At 44.6% G+C, this 14,581-nt stretch overlaps 1 long non-coding RNA gene across 1 annotated transcript in view; it reads left to right on the forward strand.

Annotated features, from left to right (window-relative positions):
* The first annotated feature begins 4,595 nt into the window (after positions 1-4,595).
* Positions 4,596-14,581, forward strand: part of LOC135913403 (uncharacterized) — a 108,133-nt gene continuing 98,147 nt past the window's right edge. Inside the window, exon 1 of the long non-coding RNA XR_010567996.1 lies at positions 4,596-4,741. This is a non-coding gene — a long non-coding RNA (uncharacterized lncRNA). The remainder of the gene's footprint in view (positions 4,742-14,581) is intronic.

Raw genomic sequence — 14,581 nt, forward strand, 5'->3', positions numbered from 1 at the left:
TCCTAAATTCATATCCCATTAAAATAATGCGTTTACTTTCCCATTTTCAAAATGATGCGTCCCTCCCTATTTTGCTATACTCTTCCTCGTCGATGATGATTTCTCTCAACTGATCATGAATTCCTTCTGTAAACGCTCGATTCCCGGTTTCCCACTTCCCGTGTAGTCTGACCGTCACACAGTACCGGGAAAGAATGAAGCTTGCAGATTTGCTCTATCTTCTCAATGCGGTTTATTAATCCTGATTGAAACGGATCCAAAAAGACACTGGCATACTCTAACGTCGGTCTAATATAAGTTAAATCTGCAAGTAGTTTCACGGATGTGATTGCTAGCTTTAATTTTCGGCGAAAAAACCATAATGTTTTTTCTGCAGCTCCACAAATTCTGTCTGTGTGTGATTTCCAACCTAAGCCTTTCAAAATTGTTAAACCTATGTATTTTCTCATTTCAGCTTTGGTTAGAATTGTTGAGTTCATCTCATAATTACAATCAATAACATGCTTTGTTTTGTTTGTGATTCTGAGCATGGCTGATTTAGAGTCGTTAATTTTCATTTAACTTTTTGTGGCCCAGACTTCTACAGCTTTAAGGGCTTTACTAAGTGACGCCTGATCGATTTGGTTATTGATTTCATGATGTAATAAACAATCGTCTGCAAATAACCGTATGGTTATGGCGTTACTTATGTGATGAGCAATATCATTCGTGTGAACTAGAAAAAGAAGTGGTCCTAAAACGGATCCCTGTTGAACGCCTGAGGTTATTTTTAATTGTTTAGATTTGTTACCATTTATTTCAACGTATTGTGTCCGATCTGTAAGATATGAGCGGATCCACATAACAACATCATAATTTATATTCATTTCCATCAGTTTGTTAATTTATTCATTATGTACGACCAGATCGAACGCCTTCGAGTAATCTAAAAATATAGCGTCACCCTGCTTTCTATTGTTGAAGGAAGCTTAAAATCGTTGATCGTTTCTATCAACTGTGTGACAGTCGAAAGGTTCTGCCGAAATCCGTGCTGGTTGGGTTACAAGTGAACAGACCTCCTAAGTATTTATACGACGAAACTGTTTCAACTGCAGAATTCTTAATTATGTACGCGTTATGAAATAAATTGAGACTGGAACCGTATTTAACATGTTTAGTTTTCTCGATGTTAATTTTCATCTGCCATTTGCTGCACCATTCTGAAAGAGTCGGTAAGTCGGATTGCAGTGTTAGAACTTCGTTCTGATTTGCGATTTCTTTATATATTACGCAGTCATCGGCAAAAGGACTTATGGAAGACTGCATCTTAGTCGATATATCGTTTATATTGATTAAAGATAACAGCGGTCGTCCCAAAACTGATCCTTGTGGGACTCCAGACTTGACATACGTGTGGTGAGATACATGGTGTTCGATTTTAACACACTGAAGTCTGTTGGTTAGAAAGCCCTTAATCCAGATAAATGTTTTCTCATCTAGCCGTAGGCTGCGTAATTTTTTAGTAGACGTTGGTGAGGGACGCGATCGAATGCTTTAGAAAACTCAATAAAAATTGCATCGATGAAAAATGACCCATTGATGGAGTTGTGTAAATCGGTTACTAGCTCGAACAACTGGGTGTTGCAGGATCGCCTTTTCTGAAAGTCGTGTTTGTTTTCAAATAGTAATTTATTAGATTCAATGTCAGACACTATTTGACTGTATATGATATGCTCAAGTAATTTGTAGCAAATATATGCAAGAGAAATGGGACTGTAATTGTTAGCGAAGTGCTTGTCGCCAGATTGAAAGCAAACTTAAGGAATTACATGTGCAATCTTCCAGCCATCTGAAAGAGGTGCAGTGTCCAGTGACTGTTGAAAGATTAGTGATAAAACGTGACATGAATTATCTGATGTTAGCTTCAAAAGCATGGCGCTGATACCATCCGGCCGAGAGCAAATTTTGCATGGAAGCCTCTCTATTGCGCGTGCTACACCGCTTTCTGTTATCGAGATAGATGGAAACTCGTTCGAAATTCCTTGCACTTGAAGCATCGCAGATTGTAGCGGCAGCTCGTCCGAGAAGACCAAGCGAAATTCTGATTTAAATTTTCAGCAGTTGCTTCTATCGACAGTGGGTTACCCATTTTCACATTTGAGTCGTATGCTCGATAGCTTTTCTCTCGGGTTTATTACCCGCCAAAATTTTCCAGGGTCGGTGATCATCAGATTAGGGAATGTACAGTTAATGTAATTATCTTTAGCTTCGTTGATTGAGGTCTCGGTAAACGTTGAGAGCTTTTTGCTGTTTTCCCAGTCTATATTGGCATTTGATGTCGAAGCTTTTCTAAACGCCAGCTTTATCTTGTTAATAGTTCTCTTGACACCACGTGTAAACCAACGATCGTCTGCTTCGGAGGAGAGAACAAATTTTGGCACACAGCAATCTTTCATTTCTTTTTAAGGTTGTCTCTATATAAAGACCAGTTGGGGTCAACTGATCGGCTTTCGAAATTGTGCAGGAATTCTGCCACAACAGCCGTGAACATGGGGTTCATTTTGGCAATATATACACCAGCATAGTCAAGTATTGTTTTCGTTTCCGTTGTTTTCTTTGGTCGTGGTACCTCCATAGTGCAGTGAACGGCCCTATGGTCACTCATTTCTTCAAGAACAAGACTGTTTCCGTATTCAGGATGGTTAGTAACTATCAGATGCAGAATATTTTCACTTCGTGTAGTGTTTTTTACTAATTGGGAAAGGTTATGAAGGTGTACAGTTTGCAGAAAGTGGAGGTACTCTTGGCGATTATCGTTGCCTAGAACAGAACGGCTCAACCAGTCTATTGCTTGGTAATGAAAATCACCGGCCAAAACAAGAGTGGCATTCGACAACTTATTAGTGACCGGTTCGATAGCATCGTTGAAAAGATCTACAAAATCGGTCTGGCTATTGGGAGGTCGCTAGCACGAACCGAGGACACAGTGCAAGTGAAAATGATGCGCAGCGATACAAATAATTTCAAGCGGAGTCTTACCAGGTATAGAAGACGGCTAAAACTCTTTTTAACAGCAATCATTACGCCACCTCCCCGCCACACTTTTCGGTCTCTGCGAAAAACGACAAATGACTAAGGCAAGGATAGTTCACTATCAGCAATAAGCTCGGTGAGCCACATTTCTGTACCGATGATGATATCACCATCACAAACATGTATCAGTGTTTCAAGAGATATCAACTTTGTTAAGTAAGCTTCGGACGTTTGCCAGGAGTAATGAAACTTTATGCGCAGTTGGTCGGTAATGATCCGCTGCGGCTGGTAATTTATGCAAGGGCTTGGCGTGTTCTAGTCACTAGAACGACAGAATTAGACAGTTAGTCGTACCGAAAGGTGCCATCTTGCAGGTGTAGTGTGTTGAAACGGATCGTAAAGCGATCGTTTTCCTTCCGAATTCCCTTGGCAAAGTCTCGAAGCTTTTTACGTGCCAGCTGGATATTAGGCGAGAAGTCTTCTCCCAGCCACAATTTAGACGAAGCCAGATTCTTTAGTTTGGAAGCGTTGCGCAGTGCTTCTGCTTTTTATTTGTGTTTGAGAAACTTAATGATAATGGGGCAATTGAAACCAGACCGGGGTTGGCCAATCCTACGGGCATGTTCTATGTCTCCGACAGTTCATCTAGGGTGAGCCGAGAAGAAGTCTCTGACGACGCTGTCTGTTTTTTCGTAGCTTTCATTGTCAGTTTCAGGAAAGCTCTTTACAAGCAGGTTGTTTCTTCGCATTCTATTATCAATGTCAACTGCAACAACACCGAGTTGTTCATTTGCCCTGGCTACACTCGGCTTGACTTCTTTTACTGATTCATGCATGCCTTCGAAGGAGATTTATATTTGAGCCATACCACCCTATGCACCCTCCATGGCTGTTACCCTAGTTTCAATGTCAGTGAGGTCTATTTAAATTTTCTTTACCATTTCTATTGGTTTAGCGTGGTATTCATTGTCTAGGGAGAGAATGTCAGCAATCTTGGGAGCAGGGTTAGTCTGCAAATCTATGGCCCAAATCAAGAGTAAAGCAACAAACGAGGATAGTAACAGGCAAGGTCGAAGGCACGAGCAGTGGACAAAGTTTGCTTCGTAGTTGAAGCGTCTATATCGGACGCTTACTCGCTTACTGTGATCGAGAAAAGTGCCGATCGGCGAGCTACACGTGGACACATCAACACACATGTCGCATCAAGGCACAAGAAACTAGGAACAATGAAGCCTACAAAAGGCTATAAAATGAAGCCTATTTAAAGGCTATAAAGATTTAACGCCCCACACTGTTGCACGTGCCGAAACACGTGGCGCGAAAGGACGCTCCGAGTACCCTGCAAGCCCAAATATACACGAAACACATCCACCCGCACCAAATAAAAACAGAAAAAATAAAGCTAGCCAATTATTATTTAAAGGCTAAAAAATATCTGCAAACCAAAAGCATGCCAAAAAAACTTATGTTTCTGTTCCCGCGACGGAGCCCTGGAAAAACCCATCCGTCCGCCAGAAACATCGCATTGACAGGTTGGGAACTTGTGCGACAACGCCACCGCGCGGAAGAACACGGCCAGGGGCGCGCAGGCCTGGCCTCTGTGGTGGTTTCCGATGTACGAGCAGGGGCGGCTTCGTCCCGGGTTTCATAATTTCCCGCGTTTTGCGCTGCTGCAAGGTCCAACCGTGCAGCGCTGGGAATTCTGCGGTTCCTGTCAAAGGATTTCACGGTAAGTTTGAATTATCTTTGATTCTTTGTCGTGTCAGAAAGCTGTTCATCCACGTATCACTGATCCACTGCTTGTCCGTGCGCCTGCCTTTGTATACGGCACACTTTCTTGCTATAGGTTATTATTCTAGACCCCGAGCGAGTGCTCTTGTTAAGTTCAGCCGTCGTCATTCTTTCTGGGCATACAACTGAACGGCGAAGCTTGCTCTATAGCCCCTGGCAATTGAAAATTTGTCGCCGAATTGCCGGCTGGTGCTTGCTTGCCCCTTCTTCTAGCCACTCACAGAGCCGATGCATGTAGTCGATGTGCCTGTGCGGGGGTTATTTGCATGGTGTGCCGTTGCTCGAGTTCGTATCGGCATTGCAGCGGGCTCATGTCACCAGCGTACACCTCACAGCTGCTAATATAAACGCGCGAAAGCACGGCCAGAGCTGCCACCCGCGGCTTGCACTGGAGAACCGACGTTAGATTAGGCGCCGCTGTTCAGGACGCGTTCCAGCAGCACTGGGAAGTAGCATTGGCAAATCAGCTGCGGTTATCCCAGCAGGATTATCTTTTTTTGGGCTTCGCGCATTGTTTCCATGACTGGCGGCAAACGAGGCGCTGATAAGGCTGCGCTACTTCGGCAAAAGCATCACTCGTAGCCGCGCGCCAACCGGCATGGATTAGATATCTTGTTTTTTTTGTTTATCTTGATATCTTTTTTATTTCACACATTCACCTGCAGCCCTACATGCACTTAAGGTGAAGGGTAAGGGAAGAGTGACTAAGCGGCACGGCACGCTTGAAAGTATTGCAGGGAACACTGCTGATTATCCTGACGTTGCACGCGAGCTATCAAAAAGAAAGAAGACGAAGTGTCATAGGGTGTACACGCCTCAAAGCGCTGGTTGGCTTTGGAACGAGAGAAATATGCACGGCATGATGGCCTAACGGTTAGAGCACGGGACTGCTGTGCTTGGCAGCCGATGTGCAATTACACCGTCGGTCGCGCATTATTAAGGCGGAAGCCTCAAGGGGCTCATACCCACGATGGTGCGGGATACTAGGCTCCAAGAATTATGCCTTAAGGGCAAGCCTTCATCGCAATAAAAAAAAAATACTAGGCGTGCGGTACAGAAGGTTGTGCGAGCTTGCCTCGCGCCGATGCATGATCGGGCCACTGCTGTCACGTTCGTCGTCTTCTTCCACAGCCGAATCCCACGCCGCTCATCATGGCAAGATAAAGGAAAATTAAGATAGCGTGCATTCAGGCACTCGTACCCTCGACCTTAAGTGGAAGTAGAAACCACGATGTTTGGTGTTAAGGCGAACTTACTGTAGAGTTAAGGGCTTCGAGCCCACAGCCTTTGGAGTTAGGGCAAAGTTCATTAAGGTACAGTCAATTAAAGCACTGGAGCCCCTGACCTTCAGTGGGAGCAAATAAGTAAGAACACATTCGAATGAGAATGTGAAGTAACTTAATGAATGTCTGCTGGGCACGAGGGCTTTCGCCTGAAGTGACTGTAGAATTTTTTTTTTCAATTTGCGTGGGTACTTGTAAAAGATACTACATCCAGAAAGAGGCGAAATTGCGGTTGGAAGGCTAGTAGTGCTTTTGCACTAAAATAAGCAAGGAACTGCATCCTCGATTACTTAGGTCGTCCCATGAAATTCACACCACTTTATGTAACACTACTAGCATATCCGACAAAAGTGCGACCGAAAATAAGATATTCCTGAGCCGTCCGGCTCCCTCGAATCTATTCAAAGCCCTGCAGCTATATGTATTGATCATGGCTATTTCTACTACAGTAGCACGTCCTTGCATACTGACTTTCACGACTGAGAAATAAGGCACAAGATTTCCAAGTTCCTTCTTTTCGTGCATTTCAAATTCCTCCTTTCTTAACTCTGCAATTTTGCTTTTACATAGCCACTTCGCCATTGCGCATACATCATAAGAAGACCATGTATATCTGCCTCAGGCACGTACTTTGTACCTGAAGTTTTTCTTCGTTCAGGCGCTCATGAACTGGAATGAGATCGCCGATCAAGTTGTGTGCCATTTCGAGGATACTATAGGAGAAATTTTTCTTTATCGGACAGAAGCCCTACCCTCATGTATTACCCGAATAGGTGTGTTTCAAGAATTATTAAATTATTTGAACAGAGCAAATAGTGGGCTAACATGGACAATGGCTATGTATTGCCTTATATAGACTTGAGCGTGTTAAATGCGAAGCATTTCTTTGCGAACAATCGCCACTATGACAACATATATCTATCTATATGTAGTAGTCCATCAAAAGTAGCCTCTTGAGTAGCGCCGTTCGTAATGTTGCATGGTAACCACGGCTTCAGTAGTATTTATTTATTTATTTATTTATTTATTACTACAATGCCTGGTCGAAATTTAGTAGGGTGGGAAATGAGTGATACATGATCTGATGCAATAATATTGGCTGGCAAGAGAGAGAAAAAAAAGAAAAATGTATATAATGCAATCCATATACCCATGCACACAATACACAGATATATACCGATATGACATATCCATAAACACATACGCTCATACATACATACATACATACATACATACGGTATATACGCCCTCACTTCATATAAAGCAATAAGTTTACAAAGCAGGTTAGCGAAGTACAAAAGCAAAATATATATAAAGAACTAGATTTATATGCACAAGGTTGAGAGAAACTCAGCCAGGGAGGGCTGTATTACTTGGTCGTTTCTTAACAAATTACAATCGCGGATCGTTCTTGGGAAAAAATGAATATTTAAAACAATTTTTATCTGTTTGGTACGGTGTTAATGTTTGATCATGCCTTGTCTGATGTTATAACCTGAGGAAAATCGAATAACTGTAGATGCATCAACCTTAACATGTGTCGTTAGTATTTGATATAGAAATTTTAAACGTAAACGACGATTTCTCGTGGCTAGAGGTTTTAGATCAGCTCTGGTTAACAAGTCTGTTACAGATGCACGGTCAAAACGATTGCATATAAAGCGAACTGCTCTTTTCCGAATCATTTCCAACTTTTCAATATTTGTTTTTGTGAATAGATCCAAGATAACAACGCCGTATTCTAACCTAGGCAGAATGAAAGATTTATACGCAAGAAGAAGGACTGATGGAGTGGAGAGTTTCAGAGCCCTGCAAAGGAAAATAGTTTGTGTTGTGTGTTTGCTGTGACTTGATCGATGTGCTTATTCCATCTCAGATCACTTGTTATGAGGAGACATAAGTATTTATACTCTGTAACTTCGGTAAGAAAATTGTTATTGATGCCGTATTGATAAGTGAGGGGTAGTTTTTTGGGAGTAATTGTCATTGCTACTGTTTGTTCAAGATTCAGGGACATTTGCCAACTTTCACACCATGATGCAACCCTTTGAAACGCTTGATTTAATAGTAGCTGGTCAGATGTGCTTTTAATCTTGAAGTATAAAACACAGTCGACTGCGTATAGTTCAATTTTAACTGGGATGTTGTAAACTGTGTGTTTATAAAGATGAAAAAAAAGAGGGGTCCCAGCACCGAGCCCTGACGGACACTGGACGACACTGAAATTTGCCTGAGCATTGCTGCTCAAAACATGCAAATTATTAGCGGATAGTATAGTACGATGAAATCGAGGATATTAGCTTAGAGTTTTGTAGTACCAAGTTTAATTTATAAAGCAGTTATAAAAAGTGTAAAGTATCATGTGTCATTACGGGAACTTCCTGGCATCTAGAGTTTGCAGGTTCTTAGACCGTAATATGACGCGACTTCTTTTAGCAGTGAATGCTACAATTACATTTGTTTACACGAATTTAAATTATGCGTGACTCACCCTGTCTTAATGAATTTTCGTTTGTAAAAGGACTCCCCCCTACTCCCCCCCCTGTGCAGTAGGTTAACCATGAGCAAGAGGTCCGCAAATATGTCGCCAGTTCAGCTACCTGCACGTGACGAAAATCGTCTAATTTTTTTATCTTCTTTTTTCACTGCAATGCGCTAGTCTTGTCACGCATTTGAACGCCTTCGTTGCGAAAGCAGGTGCGACACTCGACGATGCGCGTACTTCACTGCGCGCTGCCGAAAAAAAGAAATACTGTCGCCACGAGTACCCTGCTGACGCCAAGGAAAGTAATTCAAACACAAATGATGCTTACGTCGACCAGCAGAGCGTGTGACGCTCTATAAACTACAAGCTCAATCATATTTATAGCCTTGACAAATGATCCCCATGAAGACAATAAAGCGCAAATAAATGACTACAGGCCGGGATGACAACCATGAAAATTGCTTCGAGCAGTGCCAATGCACACAGGATGGAGAAAAGAGGGCCGTCGCGTTTAATTTGCGAAGTGGCTCGCAAACGTGCGAGGCAAATGTGGAACGTACACAGCCTGAGCCGCTTAAGAAGCCTTGGCTCCCGTCCCGTTGGCAGGAGTTGCGTCACAGAAACGGCTTTGCTTAGTAACCCGCCGCGGTAGCTGAGGGGCTATGGGACTGCGTTACTGAATGGGATCAAGGCTGCGGGTTGGGTCACCGCCACGGCGGCCGTGTTAACAACCGGGTAGAAAGCAATAACGCTCGTGTACCTTCCATTACATGCAGGGTAACGAACCCGCGCACCTTGAAAATTAATGCGGTTTTCCCTTCTACGGGCGTGCGTTATTATCATGCGGTGGTTCAGGCACGTAAACCCGCGAAATTCATTTTTATACTTGCTTACTTCGTGAGGGAGTAAGTTCTGCAATTAGTTCTTTTTGCTTTATAAGATATCTAAACAAAAAAAAACTCTGGAGACCTCTTTCAAGCGTTGAGGTCGGACTTTCTTTGAAGCTAAACAAATTGAACAAAGATGATAAGGGTTCACTCAGTGCTGTCGATTCATGTGTGCCAATATAGTAAGTGCTGCACTTACCCACAGTAAACGTTGTGTGTATGCCACGTTCTCCATGGAGACATGCAGAAAGTGGATGAACTGCGCACCACGACGTCGACATATGGGACGAAGCGCATCGTCAAAATGTCCCTAATTCCATTTTTGTGTATGTCCGAAAAATCCCCGGTAGTGTAACCTTTTCTTAATCAAGTGCACAGTCGTAGCTTCCAGGTCTCATGAGAGCCTTCGATGATTGCATTTGCATATTGCTCAGCAGGGCGTTGCGAACGTACTTCTGATATGTGCTCCAGTTGTTCGGTATTGTTCAAGAGAGGTCAGAATTCTGCTTTAAATAGATGAAGACATGATGTGTAAGCGTTAGAAACATTGTTGACATCATCGATGTTTGCTAGCATCCCAAATTGTAATGCAGTACTGCCTTCAAAGGAGGTTGTTTTCTATTTCTGAGAAGATCTAAAGCGAAAACGGAGGGAAGGAGGGCGCGTGACAACACATTTTGCACCAGCCCCATCTAATGAATAAGTCTTGCGCACCCTTATAAATGAACGCTTACCTTTTCGCGTTTTCCTATTTGGCCTTTGGGTGCCCGTTTTGCACTCACATATCTACACTTCAATATAGACTATCCCTCTGGTTTAATATACACGCTCGTACACCCGGCGGCAATATACTGTGGGGCACGAGATCTGAGAAAACGCTTAATATCTCCACAACGTAACAATGCAGTCTGGCGTTTTCATTTCGGGCTTTGACTAGAATATGTTAACAACATTGTCGTATAAACTTTTACTGGCGTCTGCTGCAGGCTGCTGGCGAATCGAACGTTTTCGGAGATACAATGATCCGTAATATTTTGTCGCCGGTTGTAGGATCTGCCAGCATATGTCGTTCACAGCGTTCTCGAAACAAGACTACCCTGCTTGGGCGTGGTGTAGGCTATAGTCTAGGTGGTTATATCAAAGTGATTTCCGCTGCACCATAACTTTTTGCGTCTCCGTTGTCACCAGTAAACAATGGTTTTCCTTGCTGCTTGTGCTTTTACTTGCCACGACCTACACTGACTTCACATGAATACTGCATGCAGATTTATATTAGCGCCAAGAAACATTCCAAAGCTAAATTTAGCTTTTAGGTTGAATGTTGCTCAGTAACTTTCACTTCATTTTTATTGATCTCGACATCTTGACAACGCTCGTCTTGTTGTGTGAGGGTTTGATTGTCGCCTTCGTTTTCTTCGCACTGCTTCAAGTTTTACTCGACATCTTCTTTTCGGTTGGAGCATGCTGCACACTATCTCCCTGTGTGAAGAAGGCAAAGTGCTCTTTCAAGCATTCAAGTGCTCTTTCAAGCGCCATTCATAAAATTTTTCGATCAACAGCTTGTTCCAACAACGCTAGCCTTACCGTTGTTACTATTTGTTACTATTGTTACTATTACTTTCGTACCAAAACCACTTCAGTGCAGAAGGTGTCAAAGAATTGGACATGTGAGTGCTGTCTGCCGAAATACAACGATATGCCCACGATGTTCCGAACACCACGACACCGACACTTGCCGTGCAACAGAGCTCAAGTGCCCAAATTGTCAAGGATCGCACGCTGCGTCCTCAAAAGACTGTCCACGCCTAAAGAAAGAGCAGAAAATCTTGAGAAAAATGGCCAGAGACGGATAGTCACACAGAGATGCTTCTGAAGCGATAAGGCGACATCGCTCCCGGAAACGAAAGTCCATGAAACCCTCTTCCGGTACAAGGGAAATGTCTCGTCCGGCAACGCCACCTGCTGTTCCATCTGTCTCGAGTAAGAGCACGAATGTCAACGAAAGAAGTGGCCATGCTTCATCAAGTGATGCGTGGCCGGCACTGCCGAGAACATGCCACGCGCCAGAGCCACAGCAAATGACTCGCCATTTACAGTCAAATGTCACTACAGTTGACCAAATGCAAGACAAGGACTCACAAGTGATTGCCATGCTCAAATCGCTCAAGAATGTCATGCGTCTGCTACTGACGAACATGGACACTCCAGCTGCTCGTAGCGCACTGCAAGTATTGGACGCGCTGACTCCAGTACTTGAAAGCATCGCATAACACCATGGCCCGCCCCTCGCTGCCCTTCCACAAGGAAGTCAAGAAAGCATCTTTACTGCAGTGGAATGCCCGTGGTCTCAAATCAAGAATTTCAGATTTTAGACATTTTGTCTTCGAAAACCGTTTTCCCATCCTTGTAATTTGCGAACCGAACGTGCAGAATGCTATACGTATTTCTGGCTATGAGGCATTCATGTCCTCTACCTGTGGTGATGTAAGCAAGGTAATTGTATATATTAGAAGTGATCTGACTTACGTGTTGCACCCAGTTCCGCCTCACGACGACAACCAGTACGTTTGTTTAATCGTGAAATCGAATAAGCTTACGTTCACACTCGTTGCTGTGTACATTGCTCCTTCAAGTGGCTTCGACTCTAAACGACTACACGACGTGCTATCAGCGACACCCGGCCCTACGATTCTCACAGGAGATTTTAATGCTCACCATCCGCTCTGGGGGAGCCTGAAGATGGACTCCAGGGGAAGGCGAATAGCATCCTTTGCCACACAGCACGACCTTTACTGCCTCAACGATGGTAGTCCGACATATTTACGCGGGCCTACCTACAGCAGCTGCCTAGACTTGACCCTGGTTTCTCGGCTTCTTGAAAGAAACGTGCAATGGTTTACAGACATTGAAACACATGGAAGTGACCATATTCCGACGTACCTGAAGATCAAGGGACTATCGAAATACTCCTCCATGACGCTCCGGCGAATTGACTGGTCGGCGTTTCGGTCGCACATGGAGGGAGTATGTCAGCAAGGGAACCCTTCAAGTTCGGAACACGAAATTCAAAAAGCCATGCAAGAGGCTACGCGTAGTTTCCAGCCTTTCCCGAAATATGCAGAATTTGAAGCAGAACTGCAGCGACTACGAGCAATTCGCCGGCGGGCTGAACGAAGATACAGGAGAACTAAATCCATCCATGATCTCCGAGAGGCAAGGCGGATGCAAAAGAAGATTCAACGTCGCATCGATGCACTACAATCTCAAAGATGGAAACGTTTCTGTGAGTCCTTGGATCCACGTCAGCAAATATGGAGAACCGTGCGTGGGCTTCGCGTATCACCACAACAGCGTGTCCCTTTCAAAGCCCTCGCTTTGCACCAAGGTCGCAGCGAAATTGACATTGCTGAAGAATTTTGCTCAAGACTTTCCAGCTTGCAGTTCCAACGCGCAATTACTCCATGTGCTACTCCTGTGCCACGGGATTCCCGCATGGATGTAATTTTTTCGCTGGAGGAGCTTGAAGCGGCACTGGCGACTTGCAGGCGCTCTTCGTCACCTGGCCCGGACGGGGTTACCTATGCGGCGCTCGCCAATCTTGGGCAGACAGCATGACTCATGCTACTAAACCATTACAACGAGTCTTGGCGCAACGGTTTGGTTCCACGTGACTGGAAATGCAGCCGCTTGGTTCCACTTCTCAAACCTGGCAAATCACCGTTAAACTTGTCATCGTACCGCCCCATCGCTCTGGCCAGCTGCATAGGGAAAATAATGGAACGAATGATTTTGACTCGCCTGGAATGGTACCTGGAAAGTTACAACGTGTACCCACATGCTATGGCTGGCTTCCGGCGTGGGCGCTCATCCATAGATAATGTCATCGATTTGGTTACATTCGTTCAGCATCAAAAACGCTGGAAACGACTCACTGCTGCATTATTCCTAGACATAAAAGGCGCCTATGATAATATATCACATTATGCCATTATAAATGCTCTTACTGAAGCCGGAATCGGTGGCCGCACTTTTCAGTGGCTGTGCAGTTATCTGACCGACAGGCATTTCTTCGTGATGACCGAGGATGGCGCCACGACTCAACACCAAACGCGCCGTGGAGTACCACAAGGCGGAGTGTTAAGCCCGACGCTTTTCAACCTAGTGCTCGTTGGCCTAGTCCGATCCTTGCCCAACACAGTTCAGGTATCAATATATGCCGACGATATCTGCATTTGGGCGTCTGCCGTAACACGGCTGCAGGTACGAGCACGGCTGCAAAAGGCAGCTACGATAACATCTCTGTACTTGCGAAAACAGAACTTAGAGCTGTCTTCAGAGAAATGCTGCCTTGTTACATTCACTCGGAAGGAAATGAAGCGTTACAGTGTAAAGGTCAATGGGCAAGCAGTAGCAAATGCACGAAAACACCGCTTTTTAGGGGTAATTATTGACCGAGACCTATCATGGAGCCCGCATGTTTCATACCTGAAGAAGAGATTATTGACAATAATACATCTCCTCAAATTTCTCGGCGGAAAGTCATGGGGCACTTCGGTGCGGTCAATGCTGCAGCTGTATAACGCCTTGTTCCTCGGCTTCGCAAGATACAGCCTCCCTGTGATTGGCAACACCTGCAAAACAAACCTGCGTGTACTCCAGGGACTACAAGCTCAGGCCCTAAGGACGTGTCTCGGTCTTCCGAGGTGTGCGTCTACAGCGGCAACGATCGTCATAGCTCGAGATCACCCAATATCAACGTACTTGGCAACCGACGCTCTCAGGGCGCATATTCGGCACGTTGCCCGATTACCTTCTCACCATCTTGCCGCTCTACCCACAGAAAGGCCACACACAACTTTCAGTCGTTTAATTGATGCCAATCGCCCCTCATTGCCATCGAACTACATGCCTGCAGCAAGACCATCCTTACCTTTATGGTGCCTGCACAGACCTGACATACGCCTCACCATCCCAGGAATCATGAAGAAAGCCAACATGTCCTCGTTTGCCCTTAAGCAGGCCACGCTAGAACATTTACATGAGGTGCACAGTGGCCGCGTACACGTTTACATCGACGGTTCAGTTACATCTGCAAGCGCAGCTGCCGCTGTGCTAATACCAAG

This window comes from Dermacentor albipictus, chromosome 4 (assembly GCF_038994185.2).
Source record: "Dermacentor albipictus isolate Rhodes 1998 colony chromosome 4, USDA_Dalb.pri_finalv2, whole genome shotgun sequence".
In the NCBI taxonomy this organism is placed as follows: Eukaryota; Metazoa; Arthropoda; class Arachnida; order Ixodida; family Ixodidae; genus Dermacentor; species Dermacentor albipictus.